The sequence below is a fragment of the Oncorhynchus gorbuscha genome, linkage group LG19 (assembly GCF_021184085.1).
Source record: "Oncorhynchus gorbuscha isolate QuinsamMale2020 ecotype Even-year linkage group LG19, OgorEven_v1.0, whole genome shotgun sequence".
Taxonomy (NCBI): domain Eukaryota; kingdom Metazoa; phylum Chordata; class Actinopteri; order Salmoniformes; family Salmonidae; genus Oncorhynchus; species Oncorhynchus gorbuscha.
The window spans coordinates 20,837,453-20,862,820 of NC_060191.1; the positions used below are offsets into that span (position 1 = coordinate 20,837,453).

At 44.8% G+C, this 25,368-nt stretch overlaps 1 protein-coding gene across 9 annotated transcripts in view; it reads right to left on the reverse strand.

The window, feature by feature from the left end:
- Positions 1 to 25,368, reverse strand: part of LOC124005780 (ras/Rap GTPase-activating protein SynGAP-like) — a 115,096-nt gene that overhangs the window by 52,510 nt on the left and 37,218 nt on the right. Inside the window, exon 1 of one of the 9 annotated variants that reach the window (XM_046315322.1) lies at positions 8,470 to 9,983. The exons of the other annotated variants lie outside the window; for them this stretch is intronic. The gene's annotated coding sequence lies outside the window, so the exon portion shown is untranslated. Of the gene's footprint in view, positions 1 to 8,469; positions 9,984 to 25,368 lie in introns of those variants that run through there. 9 annotated transcript variants of the gene reach the window in all.

Genomic DNA, 25,368 nt, shown 5'->3' on the forward strand with positions numbered 1-25,368 from the left:
TGTGATTTTGAGTCATTGCGGTTTGACCTCCAAATGTGGATATTTCAAAGCTTTACAAATGCCAACAGTCTTTGTTCCAATTCCTTAGTGACCTCCACTAACCTCCACTAATGTACTGTAGGGCTACGTTCCAATGACCATACTAGCATACTACTTAGCATATCAATCCAATTTCAATACACATTTATTGATAAAGCCCTTCTTACATCAGCTGATGTCACAAAGTGCTGTACAGAAACCCAGCCTAAAACACCAAACAGCAAGCAATGCAGGTGTAGAAGCATACTACTTGCCCAATGCTTTAGCATACTTCATTGTAGATGGTATGCTTGTGCGTAACAGACAATATATAACTGACCAGAGACAACATACTATGGACAATTTTCTGTCCTACACTGAAAAAGGAAAAACCTGCACTTGTTTTTTCTTTTTTTGACTATCCCTTTTGAACCAGGCACTTTCAATTAACACAAACATTTCCTCCTGCTACAGGTTTCTGCTCTAGAAATGACCCAAAGCAGACATAAATGACAAGTGACCTGACACTGTTGTGTAGGGTTCATGGTACACAAGATGATCTGGGGTCTGGGCAAGCTTGTCACTTGGTATTGGCAAAGTATACTCCCACGTGTCATAGCAGCAGTATGTCATTTTTGTATGAACTGAAATCCGATGTTGTGAAGTAGGAGGGGAGAAGGGAATCATGCTATTGAAATCCTAAGAGCATCATGTACGTATTATGATGGGTGAGTCAGACCCATGTCAAATGTAGTCAAGTGTGATCAAACGTACATCTTTTAGGGTTTCTGCTACCCGGGATCCTTGGGACATCCCTACACCATGGAAGATGACATTTGAAATGGTTACGGTAAGAGTTAAGGTAAGGAACTGACCCATCCTTTAGTGGGGTGCAGTGCCAGTATAAAAGAAATGGAGCCCACACACTCATAAGATCTACCACGTACCTTTATTCCCGAACATACCTTGACGTTGGAACTTATGAATGTACGGCTCTATTTCTTTTACACATGTCAAACGTAACCACATATCCTCACTTGTTTAGTCATGTCCATGTGTTACTATAACACCTCATGCGCTTCATGCCCAGAGTGTGGAGACGAGATGAGTGGGTTGCTTCTAAACACTGATACAGGGTCAGATCTTTTTTTCATCCCAACAAGGTCAAGGTTATGATGAAGAGATTAGTAATCTGATCCTAGATCTGTTGTTAGAGCAACTTCTACCTTAAGTGGAGACAAATGAGCGGCGTGAATTGTGTGATGTTTTGCAGTAGCACCAGTATTATTTGTGTCCTATACGAACCCCTTAATGGTGTTCAGCAATAATAGACCACATTAAATATTTATTTATGATAATGCGTTAAAAAGCCATCCGTAAAAGGGACTCAATAGGTCCATTTCATTCAATTTCTCACCCAGTCCCTTTTGATCCAAACCCGGGCTCTTTATTTAGTTTCCATGGCAACATTTTCCAAGTACCTTGCATGTGAGTTACAGACACATAACAAAGCCAGCGAACAGAAAAGACACATAGGACCCTATAAACTACATCCTACACACTCACCTCCAAACGCTTAACCAACAGAGGGAGAAAACATGCTCCAAATGTGGGGGAAATGAAAATCTATAGTCATGCTGATATAATTTGTTTTTTGTTCATGATATCTGGGGTATACGGTGTCTAGTACTATCATTACTGAAATGACAGGCAAATGCAAAGCAGTAAAAAACCTATTGCCTTAGACTGACTTAAATAGTATAGTAGTATATGAAATAGTACTAGGCATTACATAATGAAGGGAGGGTTAGAGGAACGTATTGAGGAGAAAGCAATAGTGTCCTCAGTCTTCTGTTACTGCATCTGATTTGAACCCATAGAACCATTTATATTGAGAACGCGTTCACGGATACAATAGGATGCACATGATGTGTGCGTTCATGTGCAATTGTGCATGAGCTTGTATACACCGCCTACAGCATACCTGATGCCAATGACGCACGTGCGCATGGGCCTCTAACCCTCCCTTCATACGGTACAGTTTGCACTGTCATGCACATGCATGTGTGAACATGTCAGTTTGCATTGGCATGTGCTTGTGTGTGTGTGAAATGGTGCACTCTTTTCCTTCTGAATGTAAATCTGATGTCAAGCCGAAAGCTGAAGATGAAATGTGTGGGTGGCAACAGCTTCCAGCTTAGTCCCTCAGGGGGAGAGTATGGTGAGTGAGTGAGTGAGTGAGTGAGTGAGTGAGTGAGTGAGTGAGTGAACAAACAAGAGTGATGGAGGCTGGAGAGGGAGTGGGTGTCTATAAGGTGCTGAAATGCTGTGGGCCTTTTTTGTATGTTTTCCATTGTTTTGAGAGAATTCTGGTCTGCAGACCTGTTAGCTTTTGATCCAAGAACTGTAACGTAGGATAGTCTCTCCTGTGTGCAACATACACTATACTCCATTGCTGTTCTATGATGATCTTTCTTGACATATTTCAACACATTTAGGTCACGTCTCTACATGTATGACCATGCCTTAGAGCAGGGGTGTCAAAGTCAAATGGACGGAGGGCCAAATAAAAAATTTAGCTACAAGCCGAGGGCCGGACTGTTCGAATGTTCATTGAAAATTTTTTAAATGACGCATATAGTCTAGTGAACCTAATTGAACCTACTGAAAACCTAACAAATATATTCCAATATGATCAGATAAATAAAGCAATATTTTCTTATGGCTCTGTCAGTAATCTTTAATTTTCAACAGACACAAAAGACAAATTTCCTTTATATAAAAATCCCCATAACATGAACATTAAATGAAAGAAACCGGTATTCAAGGCACCATCAGTAGCCTATATTTTCTATTTTAGCAAAAGTGGGCTAAATTTACTTCAAAGAAAAAAACAATAATAGCAATTTTCTATCATCCACTCAACTGAAATATTTTTAAAATATAATTGGATTGAAATAAAATAAAATAAAGTGCAAAAATCTATTAATCAAAAACAACACTTTGTTTAAGGAGAAGTAACATGCAGTGAAAACAAATATTAAACTTTAACTTTTAAACTTGAACTGAGTAAAAACTCTAAATATGTGATTGCACAGTAATGTTCACTTGTTTGAGGTTGAGGGTGATACTTGGTGGTGTCCCATCTTTTCCACAAGTTCATCAATGTTCGGGGTAAGGCTCTGAGCTGAGGAAATCCTCAGAATTGAGTGGTGTTCAGCAGTAAGTCGACTTCTGTGTGATGTTTTGTTCAAGTTCATCAAAGAAAACAGTTGTTCACACAGGTATGTGCTGCCAAACATAGACAACGTTTGAGCAGCCTGGATGCGCAGCTGGGGCATTGTGTCGGGGAGGAAACGGGCGAACTCCGCAGCACCCACTGCCGCATATTTTGCCCTCAGTGCATCATTGCATTGGAGGTCAATCAACTCCATTTGGAGGTTTGGTGGTGAGCTTTCCACGTCAACAGCAAATGGGTTACCGAGCAGTTCCAACCTGCTTTTTTGTGCTTCAAAGTCAGCAAATCGGCGTCGAAAGTCAGCGGCAAGCATACCTATTTTATCAGCCAACTGTGCGCTCGGGAACGCACTGGTAGAGAGCTTCTCTTTCATGGTCTGGCAGCTGGGAAAGTGGCTCAAATTTTCTTTCCGCATCTGCGTCTCCCACAGAGTCAGTTTGGTTTTAAATGCCTTCACTGTACTGTACATATCAGAGATGACACGATCCCGACCCTGCAGCTGCAAGTTCATTGCATTCAGATGACTCGTAATGTCACACAGAAAAGCCATTTCACACAGAAACATTTCGTCTCGGAGTTGTGTTGTGTCTTTCCCTTTGCTGTCCAAGAACAGACAAATCTCCTCACGAAGCTCGAAACATCTTTGAAGCACCTTTCCCTGGCTTAGCCATCGCACCTCTGTGTGATAAGGCAAATCACCATGCTCCGTTTCTAACTCCGTCAGAAATGCCTTGAACTGGCGGTGATTCAAACCTTTGGCTCTGATAAAGTTAACTGTGCGCGTGATGATGCTCATTACATGCTCCATTTTCAAGGCTTTACCGCACAACGCTTCCTGGTGTATGATACAATGATAAGCTGTCAGCTCACCTGTCGCGTTTTCCTCTTGCATCTTTTCCCGTATCTTCGCCACCAGTCCGCTCCTGTGTCCACACATCGCAGGTGCTCCGTCGGTTGTCAAACCCACGAGTTTTTCCCAAGGCAGCTCCATCTCATTTACACATCTTGACACCTCTTCATACAAATCATGCCCCGTAGTTGTGCCATGCATAGGACGTAAAGCCAAAAACTCCTCTGTCACGCTTAGGCTGGAGTCCACTCCGCGGATGAAAATTGACAACTGGGCAATGTCAGAAATGTCGGTGCTCTCATCCACAGCCAAGGAATATGCAATGAAATCTTTTCCCTTTTTCACAAGCTGCTCTTTTAGATTGATGGACAACTGGTCTACTCTCTCGGCAATGGTGTTTCTGCTCAGACTCACATTTAAAAAGAGTTGCCTTTTTTCTGGGCAAACTTCGTCACAAACTTTAATCATGCAGTTTTTGATGAAATCCCCTCCGTAAATGGCCGGGCTGATTTAGCGATCTCTTCTGCCAAAATAAAACTGGCCTTGACAGCAGCCTGGCCTTGTGATTTGGCTTTTTTGAACAGAGCCTGTCGAGATTTGAGGCCTCGTTTTAATTCCTCTGCCTTTTGTAGCCTTTGTTCCATGTCCATATTCTTGTTTTTGTCCGCGTGTTTCGTTTCATAATGTCGTCTCAGATTATACTCTTTCAGTACCGCCACACTTTCTCCACACAGAAGACACACAGGTTTTCCAGCTACCTCCGTGAACAAATACTCCGACTCCCACCTTGTTTGAAACCCCCGGTTCTCAGTGTCCACCTTCCGTTTTGCCATTTTTGATGGGTATCTGAAAGTTAATTTTACTGTGATGCTGACAACTGCTGTGCCAATAAATATTGAAATGAAGCAGCCTACTGCTCGGTGCATCACCGTTGCATTGTGGGAAATGTAGTATTGGTGCGTGTAAAAGATCTGCGGGCTGCCGGCTTGCTGCGGTCTGCGGGCCGGTTCTAATAATAAATCAAGATCATCCCAGGGGCCGTAAAAAACCTTCTCGCGGGCCGGATGTGGCCCGCGGGCCTTGACTCTGACATATGTGCCTTAGAGGATGTCTGAGCCATAGACATAGAATCTATAGAACCGATATCCTCATACTGAGTGTACCAATGAGTAAGCTATACTGTCAAACTGACTTGGCATTACCCGTTCTAATTCTTTATTTCTATGGTATGTGCACTTAGGAGTAATTTCTGAGTTTTAATTGATTAATGATTTAACAGATAAACAAACAACGTCTAGCTTTTAGGCTTGCCACTTAGCAGGCAGCAGCAGCTTACTTAGTGTAATTTGATGCATGTCAGAAAGGATACGTTGTCATGGCAATAAAATATTCATATTTTTCAACTAGATATCCAGAATGAGCATGTTCTACTCTTGGCCTAGTCTAACCAATCAGGGCCAATAATAAAGTTTCACCCTAAAATATACGTTTGCTAGATGTTTTCAGACCTCAAAGTGGTTTGATTTGAGTTTAGGGTGAACTATCACCTTAAACTTGCACACCTCAAGTGTTTCATCTTATATTGGTGCAAGATGTTAAAATCTTCTTACTATTTGGGAAAGTACAAAAGCGGACTGTAATACAGTGGATCATGACAACGTGCTTGCATGTGTGCATGACACAACAAAACGAGATGCCAACTCAATCCAATAGCCTGTTCCTACTGTACAGAACCGGAATAGAATCTGGCGACCAAGCTGACTCTACACTCCAAGACTGCTTCCATCACGTGGACTGGGACATGTTTCGTATTGCGTCAGATGGGAATATTGACGAATACGCTGATTCGGTGTGCGAGTTCATTAGAACGTGCGTCGAAGATGTCGTTCCCATAGCAACGATAAAAACATTCCCTAACCAGAAACCGTGGATTGATGGCAGCATTCGCGTGAAACTGAAAGCGCGAACCACTGCTTTTAATCAGGGCAAGGTGTCTGGCAACATGACTGAATACAAACAGTGCAGCTATTCCCTCCGTAAGGCTATTAAACAAGCTAAGCGTCAGTACAGAGACAAAGTGGAATCTCAATTCAATGGCTCAGACATAAGAGGCATGTGGCAGGGTCTACAGTCAATCACAGACTACAAGATGAAATCCAGCCCAGTCACGGACCAGGATGTCTTGCTCCCAGGCAGACTAAATAACTTTTTTGCCCGCTTTGAGGACAATACAGTGCCACTGACACGGCCTGCAACGGAAATATGCGGTCTCTCCTTCACTGCAGCCGAGGTGAGTAAGACATTTAAACGTGTTAACCCTCGCAAGGCTGCAGGCCCAGACGGCATCCCCAGCCGCGCCCTCAGAGCATGCGCAGACCAGCTGGCCGGTGTGTTTACGGACATATTCAATCAATCCCTATACCAGTCTGCTGTTCCCACATGCTTCAAGAGGGCCACCATTGTTCCTGTTCCCAAGAAAGCTAAGGTAACTGAGCTAAACGACTACCGCCCGTAGCACTCACTTCCGTCATCATGAAGTGCTTTGAGAGACTAGTCAAGGACCATATCACCTCCACCCTACCTGACACCCAGACCCACTCCAATTTGCTTACCGCCCAAATAGGTCCACAGACGATGCAATCTCAACCACACTGCACACTGCCCTAACCCACCTGGACAAGAGGAATACCTATGTGAGAATGCTGTTCATCGACTACAGCTCGGCATTCAACACCATAGTACCCTCCAAGCTCGTCATCAAGCTCGAGACCCTGGGTCTCGACCCCGCCCTGTGCAACTGGGTACTGGACTTCCTGATGGGCCGCCCCCAGGTGGTGAGGGTAGGCAACAACATCTCCTCCCCGCTGATCCTCAACACGGGGCCCCACAAGGGTGCGTTCTGAGCCCTCTCCTGTACTCCCTGTTCACCCACGACTGCGTGGCCACGCACGCCTCCAACTCAATCATCAAGTTTGCGGACGACACAACAGTGGTAGGCTTGATTACCAACAACGACGAGACGGCCTACAGGGAGGAGGTGAGGGCCCTCGGAGTGTGGTGTCAGGAAAATAACCTCACACTCAACGTCAACAAAACTAAGGAGATGATTGTGGACTTCAGGAAACAGCAGAGGGAACACCCCCTATCCACATCGATGGAACAGTAGTGGAGAGGGTAGCTAGTTTTAAGTTCCTCGGCATACACATCACAGACAAACTGAATTGGTCCACTCACACTGACAGCGTCGTGAAGAAGGTGCAGCAGCGCCTATTCAACCTCAGGAGGCTGAAGAAATTCGGCTTGTCACCAAAAGCACTCACAAACTTCTACAGATGCACAATCGAGAGCATCCTGGCGGGCTGTATCACCGCCTGGTACGGCAACTGCTCCGCCCTCAACCGTAAGGCTCTCCAGAGGGTAGTGAGGACTGCACAACGCATCACCGGGGGCAAACTACCTGCCCTCCAGGACACCTACACCACCCGTTGTTACAGGAAGGCCATAAAGATCATCAAGGACATCAACCACCCGAACCACTGCCTGTTCACCCCGCTATCATCCAGAAGGCGAGGTCAGTACAGGTGCATCAAAGCTGGGACCGAGAGACTGAAAAACAGCTTCTATCTCAAGGCCATCAGACTGTTAAACAGCCACCACTAACACTGAGTGGCTGCTGCCAACACACTGTCATTGACACTGACCCAACTCCAGCCATTTTAATAATGGGAATTGATGGGAAATGATGTAAATATATCACTAGCCACTTTAAACAATGCTACCTTATATAATGTTACTTACCCTACATTATTCATCTCATATGCATATGTATATACTGTACTCTACATCATCGACTGCATCCTTATGTAACACATGTATCACTAGCCACTTTAACTATGCCACTTTGTTTACTTTGTCTACACACTCATCTCATATGTATATACTGTACTCGATACCATCTACTGTATGCTGCTCTGTACCATCACTCATTCATATATCCTTATGTACATGTTCCTTATCCCCTTACACTGTGTATAAGACAGTAGTTTTGGAATTGTTAGTTAGATTACTTGTTGGTTATCACTGCATTGTCGGAACTAGAAGCACAAGCATTTCGCTACACTCGCATTAACATCTGCTAACCATGTGTATGTGACAAATAAAATTTGATTTGATTTGATTTGAATGCAACATACTTGGTCATGACCAAGATGGGACAGGAATCATTGGATGATGACTTTGGCTCCTACCTAAGAAGGAAGACGGCGTTGGTTCCTACCTAAGAAAGAAGACGGCGTTGGTTCCTACCTAAGAAAGAAGACGGCGTTGGTTCCTACCTAAGAAAGAAGACGGCGTTGGTTCCTACCTAAGAAAGATGCGAGGCGTTGTGCTTTGATCCCAGACCTCTAAAGTATCTTCAGATGTCCAAAGTCTATTCAGCCCACAATAAAAAAATGGAGGCAATTCGAAGCAAATTTGAGATATCCAACTTTGTCTTGAGTTACCATAGTTTTCCACGGGTTTTAGTGTCTGTTTGATATTGTTGTCGTTGTCACATTTCTTTGGGCCCAAACTTGCTGTAAATCAATGCTCCTCCACTATGCCTTGACATTAGTGTCTATAAATGATGAAATACATTGGTGTCAGTGAGTATCTGCTGACACTGGATGTGATTGTGAATGTGTGTCATGGCATTTGTCTGATAGCCTAAGTGCATTCGTCTGGGTTGCTGTCAAGCAGGTGAGTGCCTCACCCATTGAGTTCAGCATCTGCAGGTCTGAGACTATGAGTTGGCCATACAGATATATTGCTCAGGCAGTGCTTGAGGTCAATTCTCAAGCAAAGAATCAGATTGAAATAACACCAGCAAGCAAAGACGGTAGAATATATTCTTATCAAAAACGAATATACAGCCAAATAACTATCAACAACTTTGTCCACACTTGAAATATTAGACACATAAATACACATATAAATGACAGAATTACCAGACTTTACTATCCAGGCATCTTGAAATAGGAATCTCTAGATCAACTTAACGTTTCACCCATGAAAAAAATCTATTCTAACTCAGTGATATAAATATTTTACAAGTGCAATTTAGGAGGGGGAAAATGAATAGCCTTACTCGTGGCATTTGTGTTTTGGTCAAGGGAGTGAGGCAGTAGTCTCCTCATAAGGTGCAGTGTCTAAACTTCAAGCTGTATACTTTTGAAAAGTGCTCATAAATATATTTATCATGACCTTAAAGTGCCACATGTAAACTCACAGAGAATAAGGATGATTCTCTTCCCCACACATAAGTAAACACCAAAATATTAGCTATCCTAGGCTATACTTGATTGGATTTGTAGACGTCTCTTACAGTAGTATATCCATACGGAAAAAAATATGAAGAATTAGAAATAGACTATGTCTCCAAAATCAGCGACTGTTATAATTCCTCACGGATGTATGGTTCATTCTTCCACCACCTCCCCCCAGCCAAGCTCTCCAGCACCGGCAGCGGCTGTTCCGCGGTGGGCAGTCGCGCTGAGAGCTCCTCTTCCCCGGCCTCTCCCTGTCCCCTCGCACAGTTGCCCTCGCCCCCAATCCCGCGGCCGTTTCCTCGGTAACCTACAGAATATCTACTGAGGCGAATTTCTCTCATGTTTTGGTTGTAATTGAGCAATGGTTTTTAAGGGTTGTATGCCTTCTATCCCCAAAATGATGTTGTCCAGGCGTGGATGATATATTTTCTACAAGACCTCAATTTCGATGTCGGAAAAATAAAATAATGATTAAAATAAATACTAATAATACACTTTTTCGTTAATTCAATGTTTTGTAGTTTTTGTTTTTTTACAATAAGCATATCAACCCATGATATATGCAGCTGTGTGTGTGTGTGTGTGTGTGTGTGTGTGTGTGTGTGTGTGTGTGTGTGTGTGTGTGTGTGTGTGTGTGTGTGTGGGGGGCGAAATCCGCCTATCCTGTGTGCCAATTATTGGATATAGGCTAGTGCGCGTTCGGATGCGCTCCGACAAGTCCTAATCTTATGCAGGGGGAAAGATATTCGAAGTAATCTTTCCGTTGATTGACCGATGCTTTCTTAGTTCCCAAATCGGCGGAGAATATTGAACTAGCAGCAGGGCAGATGCTGAGCCGGCGCCTGGTCAGGCTACTCTTGCATGTACAGGAAGGACGAATCATTGGTGACCATCAAAACGCAAACGTCATTAAAAAAAATAACAGCGAAACTGCAACACTTCAACGAAAGTGAACAGTGTCCTACAGCATGGAATAACCGGGTGAATATTTCCAAATTAGCATCCCTTATCCAGTTGCTAGAAATTATAGTCAATCCTCAAGTAATCCGCCTCTCCTTCGATGGAAGTCCTATCCAATCTATGTTGAACGAGATTGTTTCACACAGGTGTATATGGTTGGAGCAGCACTTATGCCTTGCCTTGCTTTGCCTTCACATCTCCCTCTCTCTTGCTCTATCTCAGTTTTGTTAAAGGGATAGGACAGCGATGTTTTGAAAGGGTGTGGGAGTCGAGTAATGGAGTGATTTTAAGTACAGTACTAGTATGAGGTGCCCAGAATTCTCTCTCTCTCGCTCTCTTTTTCTCTCTCTCTCTCTCTCCACCCCCTTTCTCACTCTCTCCCTGCCCCCTCTCACACACACATCTGGGAGAATGAGAGGTTCAGAGCTAGGGGCAAGTGTGTGGGAGGCGTAACAATATGACTATGACACTGAAAGCTGCAACCTGCTCATGCATACAGAAAAACACACAGAGACACAAGACAAATCTGGGGTAGGTGTAATGGTTTCAATGCACATAACTGGATGTCTCATGGAAAGAAAGACCATGAGAAGTACCCAAACACATCAGTAATGTTGACAACACTCTATACCTATCTTCACGTAGACCTACATCAAAGCACAATTTGCGGTACTCTTTTATCACCAACAGCTAAAAAGCCAGCCATTTTTTAAATTTCAGTCACTTAAGACATCACCAGTGATGTCCAGTAAATGATGGCACTTAATAGTATATTTAAAGTAATCTTTATTTCCAAAGGGGTAAAAGGTGACTTAGATCTGTTTCCATGACAACTGTAAGCTTGGGCCAACTTTTTAACCCATCGCATTACAGATAGTAGTCACTGAGCCATTAGAATTACAGGGATTGGTTAATTTAAGTATTGCAGAAAACAATTTACTACACCCCCTCCCACACACACACAGATTTTCTCTCCTTCACTCCTCCCCCTCTCTGCCTCTCTCTTACTCTCTCTCTTTTGCATACTCTCTAACCGTCTGTGTGTCTGCTCTATAATTATTTCCATGGTTACCATTAGTGATGTGAACCTAAGGCGGATGTACTATTGTAGTAATCTTTCCCTCTCTCTCACCACTGTCATTTACTTTTTTCACATCCCTTGCTTCACCCAATGCAATACAAATGTCCAACCTGTTCCCATAGTTCTCTCCCCGTCTCTCTCCATCAGATAGGATAGGGGAAGAGGAATGATATGAAACAAGGACACACTTGAAGCGTGCACAGTGCCACCTGGCTAGGTGGAGTGCCAAGGCTGAAGAGTAAACTGGGATGTTGGCAGTGGTGGGCACAGGAACTTGGGAAACTGGGAACGCATTGGAGCCACAGACTCAGTTTACAGTACAGTACACGCGCGCTAGCACACACACACGCACACGCACATGCACATGCACAGTGCAAGCAGGCATATAAACACACACACAATTACAGTGCAGTATATACAACACAAGCCCACGCATTCTCTTGCATGTGAAGATATTTGCATGGATGTTCGCACACCTTCTGTACATACCCTACGGCCTCACACCCATAACACATACATCGCCTTGACTCATTTACCACATCCCATTCACTCACCATATGGTGTGAATAATGTATCTCCCCATCTCCCATCCATTCTTACTCTATAACTTACTGATAGACCAAGTATATGAGCTCCTTTCTAGCTTCACAGAGCGCGGTGGAGCCTTTAGGTGACAGTCAGTCAGAGTGGGAGTGTTGGCCTGACAACACCGGTATTCTGTCCCTGGAAAACCACGTGCCTCTGGAGCTGCAGCACACGGCTGTGTGCAAATATTCAATTAAGATCCTGGCTAGTGCAGCTGGAGAGCCTGGTAACGACACTCTACGTGTGAGAACAGAGCCAGAGAGCTGAGAGAGATATAATAGATATACAATACATATCTATAGGGGCATTGAGATAAAGGTGTTAGCGACAGACAGAGAGAGGGGAGAGATAAACAGAGAGATGGAGAGAGACTGACAGATAGACAGACAGAGAGAGGGGAGAGATAAACAGAGAGATGGAGAGAGACTGACAGATAGACAGACAGAGAGAGAGAGAGGGACGGGAGAGAGAGAAACAGAGAGATGGAGAGACAGACAGAGGGAGAGACAGACAGAGAGCGAGAGGGGGAGAGGGAAAAATAAACAAAGTGATGGAGAGATAGAGACATACCGTAGACAGAGAGAGAGAGAGAGGGGCTAGAGCAAGCTCTAATACAATTTGTACTACATGAAGGAAAGTTGGCTATCATAACGACATATAATATCTATTATAGTGTTAGAATTTCAAAAATCTATTTCATAGCTGCATAGAGTTATGATTTCAAAAAGACCACACCTCACTGTCCTTATATTTCTCAGCAACACAATACTCTCCAGTCAATAGCTATTTTTGCCTCTTTTGTGCAAGCGGATGTACTGGCATTAATGCTCTTGTATATGACGTGAGGACCAAGGTTGTTTTACATTTGCTTGGTCGCTTTCTTCAACTCCTAACTCCCTGCATTTCAACTCCCTCCATTTAACTATGTACAGTACAGCAGTAACAAGTGCTGATTCTTGGCTATTGACGAATGACAAACTAATTTGTAGCAACTGGCATGTACCTATTTGAGATACACAAAGAGCAAAAGCATACATTTATATGCAAAAGGAGAGAGTCATGGTCTATGAAAGCCATACGGGAGAGAGATTATTGACATCTTGTGTTAGAGATATGGTCCTTTGGATTGGTTTAGCGTTGGCTGTTGGGGTTGCCGGTACATACAGTACTAGTCTCAGTCGCGGGGGGGTGTAGGAACATACTGGTCTGAGTTGCGGGGGGGTGTCGGAACATACTGGTCTGTGTCGCGGGGGGTGTAGGAACATACTGGTCTGAGTCGCGGGGAGGGGTGTCGGAACATACTGGTCTGTGTCGCGCGGGGGTGTCGGAACATACTGGTCTGTGTCGCGGGGGGGGTGTAGGAACATACTGGTCTGTGTCGCGCGGGGGTGTCGGAACATACTGGTCTGTGTCGGAACATACTGGTCTGTGTCGCGGGGGTGTCGGAACATACTGGTCTGTGTCGCGCGGGGTGTCGGAACATACTGGTCTGTGTCGCGCGGGGTGTCGGAACATACTGGTCTGTGTCGCGCGGGGGTGTCGGAACATACTGGTCTGTGTCGCGGGGGGTGTCGGAACATACTGGTCTGTGTCGCGCGGGGGGGTCGGAACATACCGGTCTGAGTTGCGGGGGAAACATACTAGACTGAGTCGTGGGGGTGTAGGAACATACTGGTCTGAGTCGCGGGGGGTGTCGGAACATACTGGTCTGAGTCGCGGGAGGGTGTCGGAACATACTGGTCTGAGTCGCGGGGTGTAGGAACTTTCTAGTCTGAGTCGGGGGGTGTAGAAACATACTGGTCTGAGTCTAGGGGGATGTCGGAACATATTAGACTGAGTCGCGGGGGTGTCGGAACATACTGGTCTGAGTCACGGGGGTGTAGGAACATACTGGTCTGAGTCGCGGGGGATGTCGGAACATACCAGACTGAGTCACGGGGAGGGGGGGGTTGGAACATACTGGTCTGAGTCGCAGGGGGTGTAGGAACATACTGGTCTGAGTCGCGGGGAGGGGGGTGTAGGAACATACTGGTCTGTGTCGTGGGGGGTGTCGGAACATACTGGTCTGAGTCACGGGGGTGTAGGAACATACTGGTCTGAGTCGTGGGGGGTGTCGGAACATACTGGTCTGAGTCACGGGGGTGTAGGAACATACTGGTCTGAGTCGCGGGGGATGTCGGAACATACCAGACTGAGTCACGGGGAGGGGGGTTGGAACATACTGGTCTGAGTCGCAGGGGGTGTAGGAACATACTGGTCTGTGGCGCGGGGGTGTCGGAACATACTGGTCTGAGTCGCGGGGAGGGGTGTAGGAACATACTGGTCTGTGTCGTGGGGGGGGGTGTAGGAACATACTGGTCTGTGTCGTGGGGGTGTCGGATCATACTGGTCTGAGTCGCTGGGGTGTGTGGGAACATACTGGTCTGAGTCACGGGGGTGTCGGAACATACTGGTCTGAGTCGCGGGGGGGATGTAGGAACATACTGGTCTGAGTCGCGGGGGGATGTAGGAACATACTGGTCTGAGTCGCGGGGAGGGGTGTAGGAACATACTAGACTGAGTCACAGGGGGTGTAGGAACATACTGGTCTGAGTCGCGGGGAGGGGTGTAGGAACATACTGGTCTGTGTCGCGGGGGGGGTGTAGGAACATACTGGTCTGTGTCGCGCGGGGGTGTCGAACATACTGGTCTGAGTCGGAACATATTGGGGATGTAGGAACATACTGGTCTGAGTCAACATATTGGTCGGGGGGGGGGTGTCGGAACATATTGGTCTGAGTCGACGGGGGGGGTGTAGGAACATACTGGTCTGAGTCACGGGGTGTCAGAACATACTAGACTGAGTCGGGGGGTGTAGAAACATACTGGTCTGAGTCGCGGGGGGTGTAGGAACATACTGGTCTGAGTCGCGGGGGGTGTAGGAACATACTGGGGGTGTCGGAACATACTGGTCTGAGTCGCGGGGGGTGTCGGAACATACTGGTCTGAGTCACGGGGGGTGTCGGAACATACTGCTCTGAGTCACGGGGTGTCAGAACATACTAGACTGAGTCGTGGGGGTGTAAGAACATACTGGTCTGAGTTGCGGGGGTGTCGGAACATACTAGACTGAGTCGCGGGGGTGTAGGAACATACTGGTTTGAGTCGCGGGGGTGTAGGAACATACTAGACTGAGTCACGGGGTGGTGTAGGAACATACTGTTCTGAGTCGCGGGGAGGGGTGTAGGAACATACTGGTCTGTGTCGCGGGGGGTGTCGGAACATACTGGTCTGAGTCGCAGGGGGTGTAGGAACATACTGGTCTGAGTCACGGGGGGGTGTCGGAACATACTGGTCTGAGTCGCGGGGGGTGTAGGAACTTTCTAGTCTGAGTTGAGGGGGTTGCTGTGTAGTAACAACTAAAGCTCTGGAACACATTTCATGTCAGGAGAAGGTGTTGATGTTGTGTGTGTGTGTGTGTGTGTGTGTGTGTGTGTGTGTGTGTGTGTGTGTGTGTGTGTGTGTGTGTGTGTGTGTGTGTGTGTGTGTGTGTGTGTGTGTGTGTGTGTGTGTGTGTGTGTGTGTCAGGGGCGTAGGCACGGGTGGGCCTGGGTGGTGATTTCAATAAAATCCTTAAGCTTACAGACGACTCCCCAACTGGGATGTTAGCTTCCACTTCCCAAAACAGCACTTGATTCATTTGCCCTGCATGCCGGGTAAGCAAAGTGTTTCCATTTTGAACCATTTTATTTGTCTGAAGATACAAACTCTGCCTACGCAGAGGGCTAAGAGGGCTAAATCAGGTGCACCTGTAGGCATTCCGCTGGTCAATTGGATAGCTTAGATCAGGGTTTTTGGGGGGGGCTGGGACACCTTTTGTGAAATCAAATTGGTCAGGGAACCCTTCATAATCAGAACACAACTCCAGTGAGATAAGAATAGCATACCATAAGCTTTACTATGACTTCGGCAGTGCATGGCTGGACGAACCAGGTCTCCGGCCCGGGGAAGCAACGTTTTAAAGGCCTGCCTCTTGCCATCGGACAGAACATCTTGCAGTTTTCAAGCTAATTTCCTGCAATTCTACACATTTTGTCACGTGGCAGAGATTTTTGTTGTTATTGCAGCTTTAAAGCTAATATCCTACAATTCTACACATTTTTTCATGAGGCAGAGAGAACATGGTGCAGTTTTAAAGCTTAAATTACAGTACATTTAAGTTGTTGTTTTTTTATTGTGGGGTAGAATACAATTGGTGGAGAATAGGCTTTTTGTGGATACCAATATCCCTGTAAACCGACCAGGCCCATGTTGCCCAGGGTTAAGAATATACATTGTAGATTCATAATATTACATTGTATATTATTTTTGAGAACCCCTGGCTTAGATCACTGTGTCTACAGCAGCTTCGGCGAGCCCGCAATTTAAATTGATGCTGACTGTAGAGTAGGCTACTGTAAGATTTCAGAAGCCTAGAGAGAGATTATCAAAGAATACAGCAAGGGGTGCGTTTGTTATGAGTGTTTATTTATTTATTATTCAGCACTGCAACGCTGTTTTTATTCAACACTTTCTGAAATCATGAAATACACTTCTCCACTTTGACTCGCACTCTCCCCCTCCGCTGAGACTGACCATCAGTCCAGTGAAATAGTTACTTCAATTTATGCTCGAATGTGCCTGGCAAGTAGTAGGCTACAGCAACTGACCTATTACCAGTGCTATCAAATAACCAAGCTCAGTGGCGATTTTAGCATGGAAATCTTGTTGGGGCAAACACATTTGTATTTTTTAATGCATGCCAGCTAAGCCACTACATAACACAACACTAAACTATACATTAATTGCACTCTAACGGTGACAAATGGTGCCCACAAACTATGAGGGCCTACATAAAAATGTCCCAACAGCAGAGCTTTCTTTTCACCACTATGGGGTGATTTACCACCACTACACCTGGCTATCAGCAGAGCCTTGTCGGGCAGCGAAACAATTCATTCAACCTCATTTACTGGCTGACTTGCTTAAACAAATATGGTTTCTACTGACAATTGAGATGTACAAACCATGGCATAAGGGAACGATGAGCGGATAAGAGGCAATCCATAATTTTGATTAAGACATTAACGAGCCAGCTAAGACGGACATTGTCAATATAACTATATATCAGAACCTTTGAAATGTACAGCAACAAAATTCAGAACATGGGCCATTTTTACAGTATTCTCCCTGTACACCATGTCAGAACCATAGGATAAATAAAGGGGGCATACTGTATAAGCAGACAATGAAAGCTCTTACAATATTCAATGATGACATTTCTGTAAAACAGGCATGACATCAGTGACCTTCAGGTCGGCGCTCTAGAAAGAGGCCCGAGTTCCCGACTTGAAATTCCGTATTGGATAACTGTTCAAAACGTTCAATTTCAAGTTGTTTTGAACGCTGCAGAAGTCATGCTGGATTGACAGCATGGCCAAAGTATTCAACCTTTTTTGGCCCATGGTGTTGCGTGTGAATGTTTATCCTTTTAAGCTTGGAAAAGAGACCCTTAAACCCAGACTTGGACCACACACCCTCTTCGCCGAATAGCAGGTAAGGGAAGCAAAATAGTGATTGCTTTGCAACGCTTGCAGTTAGCCACTGATTCCTGCCAAACCACTCATTGTTGAATTTGTGATTTCCAACTATTTGTGTCATGTTTATGTCCAATGGCCGATGAGCACCGATACATTTTATCTATAATTTCTCTTCATATGAGACAAGGATTGAAAAGGATTTGCCAGAAGATTGTTGACGTGATGCATGATGATAACTGTTTTCTCTAGCTTGCAAGCTGAGATTTTGAAAGTATGATGTTGGCATGATCAGTCCAATCAAAGCTACGGTAGATATAACGTGATTTGATATAATTGTATCTGTGGCCAATGACCTTGAGCCTTCTTGGATGGGCACTTCTAATGTAAATCTATGGTTGCACATAGGGGGCTTGAATTTTCTAGCCCTCCCTGTAGATTTTGAGATGACAGAGTGTCCCCATGAGTGACAAAACACTGAGCCAATCACGGCGCAACTAGAGAAAATGACCAACCCCTAAAAATACTCTGTATTTTCCACTGGCTGTCCCTCCACAGAAAGCACTGAGCTAGGCTGAAACACCTGCATTTTGGAGCTGCCTTACTGCAAAAAAGAGACCATGTTTATATGCTGCTTATCCACTTGATTTTTTTTAGTTTAAAATTATTATTTTTCATGGTATCCAATTGTAAGTAGCTACTATCTTGTAGGTAGCTACAACTCCCATATGGGCTCAGGAGAGGTAAAGGCTGAAAGTCATGCGTCCTCCGATACACAAGCCGCACTGCTTCTTAACACAGTGCACATCCAACCCAGAAGCCAGCTGGGTGTCAGAGGAAACACCTGGCAACCTTGGTTAGTGTGCACTGCGCCCGCCCTGCCACAGGAGTCGCTGGTGCACGATGAGACAAGGATATCCCTACCGGCCAAACCCTCCCTAACCCAGATGACACTAGGCCAATTGTGCGTCGCCCCACAGACCTCCCTGTCGCAGCCAGTTACGACAGAGTCTGGGGGCCCTTGACGACTGCGCGACCCGGGAGGCCTCCACTTGATTCTTTTTACATTGTATCCAAACTGATATGTGACACGTATTAATGCCAAGATAACAAGATATGCCAAGATAACATGCAAAACATATTTTTTTAACTAAACAGGTGGGGCTCAAAACAGGCTCTGCCCCCACCTGCCCTGAACGACGGGTCGCCACTGACTTAGCTTGAGACTCGACTTTTGAAATATAAGGGCCTACATGGAGAACATCACACCTCTCTTACTATATATGAAAATAGCCAAATGCGTGAGATAATCATTTTTAGGGGATTCATTTCATTGGAAATATATCTTTGCCCTGTACTTATTTTCCCATTCACTGATAGGCCCTATAGGCTATAGATAATTTAATTGACATCACACAAAAGGCTACATTATATACACACTTGATCTCCCGTGCCCAGCAGAGAATTGCACTCAGCTTGCATTTTGACTCAGAAAGTGTTTGTCAAGGATAGGTCCTTTGGAAACGTTCTGATACTATATAGACATCAACACACAATGACGGACTGGCCATCTGGAGCACAGGGAATTTTCCGCTTGACAATTAGGGCCGATGCAACGCAAAATATAAATAACCCCAGCCCCCGCTTAAATAAAAATAACCAAGTGCTGTGTGTCTGACTGGCCCAGGCGAGTGGGCTGCCGGCCCACTGACACTGCGGTTGGGTATTACATCTGTCAGCCTCTCTCTCCCAGCCAATTACTTTTGGTCCAGTCCATTCTACATTTACCTGGGCCCTGCCCATTTCCCATCTCTGTTAAGTGGTGACATTTGGATAAATAGTGCAGTGGAGCAAGATGGACAAACTGAGAAAAAACGTAAAGGTGGTGCTGAAAATCGGAGAGAGAAGAGATTGAAGTCCCTGAGGCTGAAGCAGCCAAATGTTTTAAAATAACAAATGATTAATTTGGTGCCATTACCAGTCTATCATGTCAGCCTAGTGAGCCTGAAGGCACTGGCAGCAGAGAGAGTAGCCCATTGAGCCCAGCGATACCCATTCAACTGTTTGTCAAGGTTTTGCAGCTGAAGCAGTAAGGCAGAAGAAAATAGGGATAAGATAAGCAATGTTTGGGTTTGGCTAGCTGGCTATTTAGCTATATCAGGTGCCTTTTGTTGAAAAAAGCGCTCGTCAATGTCACTTTTCGTGAACTGACCAATCACAGCCTGGATGGGGCGGGACAGCAAAAAAAGGTTGACACGCTACAACAAACTTTCAAAATGTTGAACTCATTGTTATGCATGAATGGATATGATTATTGACATTAATACTTAGAATTAAAAATTAGAACAAGAATTTAATGATTTAACAAAACCTACAAAAATGATAAATATTGGTTGTGAATTTCTTAAACTGCTGTATTGCCCAATTGGAATGAATATTATACTAGTGGTATATAGTATAATATTATCTGAAATTATATGAATCTACTAACATTATATAATTAATATATTAATATTATACTAACATGATACTATTATATTAACATTATCCTTTTAATTAATACTATAATATTATACTAATATGCTCATTTATACTAATTACTCATCCAGGTTGAGGATAGTGCATCTGCAGTGGACAGATGTGGATTGAGCCAGAGCCTGGATGACACTGCCACCCCAATTTTGGATTATTTTAAGAGGCCGAAGTCAGTGGAACTAGATATGTTTTTTAGTTTCCACCCCCAACAAAAGTGTGAAAAGTCTGTGATGCAGGTTTTCTTTTGTAAAGATGGGACCAACAGGAAGTGGCTGTCATACAGTGAAGAGAACCATGCTTTATTCTGCTTCATTTGTATGGCATTTGCAAAGCCCACAGAGAACAGCCCTTTCATGAATGGAATGCCAGACTGGAAGCATATCCATCAGAGAGTGGGAGAGCATGAGAAGAGCATGAGAAGAGCATGAGAAGAGCATGAGAAGAGCATGAGAAGAGCGTCATGCATAGAGGTTAAGCTGAGGCCTACTTTCTAAGGTCCTCCAAAGGTAACATTGAGAGCCTGTTCATCGGCAGTCAGATGTCTGCTCATAGAGAGCAAGTGAACAGAAGAAGGCGAGTGCTAGAGCACATTATAGATGTTGTTAAAGTCCTAGGCAAGAGGGATCTGAGCTACAGAGGCATGCAGTCTGAAGCAGCTTATACGCTAGATGACAGCAGCATTGACCATGGAATTTTTTTAGAGATGATCATTCGGCTGGGAAAGTATGACATGTGTATGAAAGAGCATATCACTGCCTGCATAGAGAAAAGCAAAACACTGCATGAGTCTGGGTCAAGAGGGGGCAGAGGCTCTCTAATCAAGCCCCTCCATTTCTCCTTTACCCAAATCCAGATAGCCGATGTTCTGAAAGAGCTGCAAAATCTGGACCCCTACAAATCAGCCGGGCTAGACAATCTGGACCCTCTCTTTCTAAAATGATCTGCTGAAATTGTTGCAACCCCTATTACTAGCCTGTTCAACATCTCTTTCGTATCGTCTGAGATTCCAAAATATTGGAAAGCTGCCGCCGTCATCCCCCTCTTCAAAGGGGGTGACACTCTAGACCCTAGGCCACGCTCAAGGTTCTAAACGACATCATAACCGCCATCGATAAGAGACATTACTGTGCAGCTGTATTCATTGACCTGGCCAAGGCTTTCGACTCTGTCAATCACAACATTCTTATTGGCAGACTCGACAGCCTTGGTTTCTCAAATTATTGCATCGCCTGGTTTACCAACTACTTCTCTGATAGAGTTCAGTGTGTCAAATCGGAGGGCCTGTTGTCTGGACCTCTGACAGTCTCTATGGGTGTGCCACAGGGTTCAATTCTAGGGCCGACTCTCTTTTCTGTATACATCAATGATGTTTCTCATGCTGCTTGTGATTCTCTGATCCACCTCTACGCAGACGACACCATTCTGTATACTTCTGGCCCCTCCTTGGACACTGTGTTAACTAACCTCCAGACAAGCTTCAATGCCATACAACTCTCCTTCCGTGGTCTCCAACTGCTCTTAAACACAAGTAAAACTAAATGCATGCTTTTCAATCGATCGCTGCCCGCACCTGCTCGCCCGACCAGCATCACTATTCTGGAAGGCTCTGACTTAGAATACGTGGACAACTACAAATACCTGGGTGTCTGGATAGGCTGTAAAGTCTCCTTCCAGACTCACATTAAGCATCTCCAATCCAAAATTAAATCTAGAATCGGCTTCCTATATCGCAACAAAGCATCCTTCACTCATGCTGCCAAACATACCCTCGTAAAACTGACCATCCTACCGATATTCAACTTCGGTGATGTCATCTATAAAATAGCCTCCAACACTCTACTCAACAAACTGGATGCAGTCTATCACAGTGCCATCCGTTTTGTCTCCAAAGCCCCACACACTACCCACCATTGCGACCTGTATGCTCTCGTTGGTTGGTCCTCGCTTCATACTCGTCGCCAAACCCACTGGCTACAGGTTATCTAGGTAAAGCTCTGCTAGGTAAAGCCCCGCCTTTTATCTCAGCTCACTGGTCACCATAGCAGCACCCACTCGTAGCACGCGCTCTAGCAGGTATATCTCACTGGTCACCCCCAAAGCCAATTCCTCATTTGGTCGTCTTTCCTTCCAGTTCTCTGCTGCCCATGACTGGAACGAATTGCAAAAATCTCTGAAGCTGGAGACTCACATCTCCCTCACTAGCTTTAAGCACCAGCTGTCAGAGCAGTTTACAGATCACTGCACCTGTACTTAGCCCATCTGTAAACAGCCCATCTATCTACCTACCTCATCCCCATACTGGTATTTATTTTGCTCCTTTGCATCCCAGTATCTCTACCTGCACATTCATCTTCTGCCGATCTACCATTCCAGTGTTTAATTGCTATATTGTAATTACTTCGCCACCATGGCCTATTTATTTCCTTAACTTACCTCATTTGCACTCACTGTATATAGATTTTTTGTTTTCTTTTGTTCTACTGTATTGTTGACTGTATGTTTTGTTTATTCCATGTGTAACTCTGTTGTTGTTGTATGTGTCGAATTGCTACGCTTTATCTTGGCCAGGTCGCAGTTGCAAATGAGAACTTGTTCTCAACTAGCCTACCTGGATAAATAAAGGTGAAATAAATCAAATCAAATAAATAAATAAATACAACTCTATTATCAAAGACTACCATCGATGACGTCATTAACACCATCCTACACACAATACAGGCCACCATAGCAAGTGAAATCCAGGAAGCTGGTATGTTTTCAGTCCAGATTGACACTGCGCATGACATTACAACACAAGATCAATGCTCTGTCATAGTCGGATATGTGACGAACGTCATCCATGAGTAAATTGTGGCTGTGGTGAAATGCGAGGCATCCACTGGACAACACTTTGTCCAGGTACTGTGTGAAGTACTGGAAAACATGAAGCTTGACATCAGAAAGTGCCTTGGCAATTCCACTGATGGAGCCTCCAGTATGCAAGGCCAGTATAAAGGCTTCTCTGCCTTGCTCTCTGGAAAGTCCACCAATCATGTGTGGTGCTTTGCACACATTTTGAACCTTGTTTTGGCAGACACAACAGAGAGCGTTTTGGCAAGTTTTTCTCTCGCTAACACCATAGCTGTGTTCTTCCGTGAATCCTACCAGAGGGTGAACATTTGGGAGAAGGAGAGCAAGAACACAAGACACAGACGTCATGCTCCAATTGGAGAGACACGCTGGTGGGCTAAAGATAGTGCCTTAAAGGTCTTTGTAGCTTTTGGAAGTCCAGATGAGGGTCTGTATGTTGATGTCCTTCTCACTATTTCAACCATACAAGATCAGAGAAACATCAACACTACTGCACGGGTCAAGGCACAAGGATACATTGAGGGGTTGCTGAAGTATGAAACGCTACTTGCGGCTCAGATATTCCTCCGAATATTTCAGGTCACCTCACCAGTCTCAAAATATCTTCAAACAAATGGAATGGACATTCTGTCTGCGCATCGTATGGTTGTGTCTACAGAGGAACTGCTGAAAGGAATGGCAAGAGATTTTGAATAAGTCAAGGCAGCTGCAGACACATTTGTTCAGTGGGCCAACAGGAAGTTGCAGGAGCAGGAGGAGGAAACAGAGCTGGAGTTAGAAACCACTCTGCCAACAAAAAGGGCTCGAAAGAAGAAGACCATGCCTGGAGAGATGGCACAAGATGAGACTTTTACTGGGGCAAAGTGCATACAGGATTGGTGTCCATAATCAAATTCTGGATATAGTTATAGATAGCATCCATCTACGATTTCTGAGTAATGGCACTTTGTATGCCGACATGGCTCTTCTGGACCCTAAAAACTTTAGTCAGCTAACATCCAGTGCCAGTGACCTTCCACAGACAGCCCTTCAAGAACTAAGCAAATGTTTGATCAGATTTTACAGCAGAGCAACGGTGTTTCAATTTACAGAGTGAGCTCATTAGTCTGGCAGAACAGTGGACTAGGTTAAAACAATCGGGATTTGAAGAATACACAACCAGGACTATGGAGGATCATGGACCTGAAGGAAATGAAGACGAGGTGGAGATGGTGAACAAGAGCTGTTCATCTTGCAAGGACAGTCCAGTGTGTTGCTACCATATTCTTAGTCAGTACAACCTATTGACGACGCATACCACATCCTGGGTCTTGCTTACGAGTTCCTACTTACCCTGTCAGTAACCTAGGTAGCTTGTGAGCGGAGCTTCTCTACTCTGAAATTCATCAAGAGTAGGCTCAGGAGCAATCTATCTCAACAGCACCTGGAGGCTTTTATGCTCATGGCTACTGAGCGAGATGTTTTAATGGCCCTGGACAGTAACCTGGTTATAGATAGATGGCATTGCTGAGAGAAGTGAGCTGCTGCAGAAATGGCTCATTTAAGGAGGTAGGAAATATGTTTATTTTAATTTTATTCTATGACTTGCCTACTCACCAGTCTTTTCACCAACACATCTCTTCCTGTATTATTTATTTTACTGGTCAGATGGTTCCAGAGATTCTTGCCACCTTGCTGCCAGTGCCAGAGCCAGCCTCCTCCTATTTTACATATATTTGACTAAAGTTATTGTTATAAATATTGTTCAGTAATCTTGTTTACATAAAGTGTGGCGTGGGTTGTGCGGGTGGTGGTGTATTGCTGGGGGGTTTTTGGTGTGCCAGTCAAAAAGTCAAAAAGTCCAGAGTCAAAAGGTCCAGGGTCATTTTTCATTCCTAGTCCATCCCTGTCAACACGTCTTACCTGCTTGTGACTCTGTAGGAGAATTTGCAAAAGTCATTTTTTGGGACGTTTCGTTTCACTGCCTCTATGTCAATTCCAAGCTGCACTGTTTATCAGATTCTTCATATACAATTTAACAATTGATAATATTCTCACCCACCAGACTATTGTCAATTTAACACTTCACACAGAGGAAACACTGTTCAACTGGTGACCGGGGGTCAGTCCGCAGGCACCCGGCCTGCCACAAGGAGTCGCTAGAGCACAATGAGCCAAGTAAAGACCCACCGGCCAAACCCTCCCCTAACCCGAGCCACGGCCGGTTGTTGCACAGCCCGGAAATTAACCCGGGTCTGTAGTAACACTTCTAGCACTGTGATGCAGTGCCTTAGACCGCTTCGCCCCTTAGTAGGCCCCATAATTACATGTTTTACAATTAATTTAGACCCACTACCGGAATAGTGACATCCATGATGTTCTGGGTCAATTTGACCCGCAATTTAACCCAC